Source organism: Panthera pardus, unplaced genomic scaffold (assembly GCF_024362965.1).
Source record: "Panthera pardus isolate Hobbes unplaced genomic scaffold, ASM2436296v1 HiC_scaffold_8, whole genome shotgun sequence".
NCBI lineage: Eukaryota > Metazoa > Chordata > Mammalia > Carnivora > Felidae > Panthera > Panthera pardus.
The window spans coordinates 115377369-115378963 of NW_026527013.1; positions in this window are offsets into that span (position 1 = coordinate 115377369).

Genomic DNA, 1595 nt, shown 5'->3' on the forward strand with positions numbered 1-1595 from the left:
AGTGTAAAATGTCTGCATGAGAAGAAAGGTGTGCATGGGTATTAAGCAACTGAAGGGGTGAGCTGTGGCAGACCTTATGGTCTGACTAAGCAAGTCCATGTTTTTAACCCTCTCTTTGACCTCTCACAAAGCCTGGGAAATGTAAGTACTATGCTTCTTTTCCAAGTCTCCTTTATGCAACTAGGGGTGGCCATATGACATAGTTTGGGTCAATCACACGTAAATGAAAAGGTTTTGGAGTGGCTTCTGGGAAAACTTTCTTACTTAATAAAGAGGAATAGCTGATGTTGGTTGTCTCCCTTCTTTCTTTCTTGAATTTGGAAAGCATTTCAAGAAATCTTGCAGCCATGGGGAAAATGCCCTGAACCAATGCCAGCAACCGTCTACACCAACATTTCTTTAAAACATTTTTTTTAATGCTTATTTATTTTTGAGAGAGAGAAACAGAGGCTGAGCAAAGGAGAGGGAGACAGAGAATCTGAAGCAGGTTCCAGGCTCTGAGCTGTCAGCACAGAGCCTGACTGGACTCGAACTCATGAACTGTGAGATCATGACCTGAGCCGAAGTCTCAGAGCTTGACTGACTGAGCCATCCAGGTACCTCCCAACATTTTAGAATAACAACAAAGATGAGGAAAACCCTATGTTTAATTAAGCCACTGTTAGTTGATTTGTTCTGTTATTTGCAGAAAAAAACACAAGACTATATATGTAAAATATCTAACACTTACCAAGGCAAGTGTCCCTTTTTCATTTCCATCTGTCCATCTATTTCCTAGATCACTTAAGACAACTTTTAGAGGAAATCATAGTCCCACGATACTTTTTTTTTAAAGCAGAGGTCAAAACCATATATAGTATTTTAATTAGCAAAGGTGTCAGTTTCATAAAAGGTTAGAATAACATTTTCAATTTTGTTCCATTGTCTTATTTGTCATGCCTTATATTTTTATTGACTTTTTTGGTCAGAGTTTATTGCTCCAGCATCTTCCTAGAAGAGTCCACAATTGCACTAAGTCTATTTTAATTATTTCTTTCTGGACTCATTAACTTGTACCTGCCTACATAGACGCTCCCCTGCCACTTTCTATAAGGTCACATAGCCTGGCACTTTCTGCCATTTATATTTGCTAGTTTAGCTGCTGCCTAAAAGCAGGGGTTGGTGCTCATAAAGAGATAAAACAGGCAACAGCAAGCAGCCCACCAGGTGTGATTGGAGAGCAGTGTTCTTTCTCCTAAAATCCCATTTTGGGATTACTCTTCTATCTGGCTGTTGAAAAGTTTTTAACCTTAAACTGTCTCTATAAAATTCTAATGTATTTGGGAGTCTCTGAAGTTCATTGGCTAAGCCGAGTTATGAGATAAGATTCTGGTGGAGAAAAAGTAGTGAGGATGTCAAAGTGGGACTGGGACCTGCCTGAGCAGGCAGACAGCCTTTGGAAAGGAGAAAAGGGCACCGAAAAGGAAAGAGGGAGGGGCATCTAAACAATATTTCTACATAACATCTTGTCTTTGGGACCCGAAATACAGTGTTCAGGAAAGTACTTTTTTTTTTTTTTAATAGATCAGTTATTTAATTAGGTGTTTGTAAGAAAT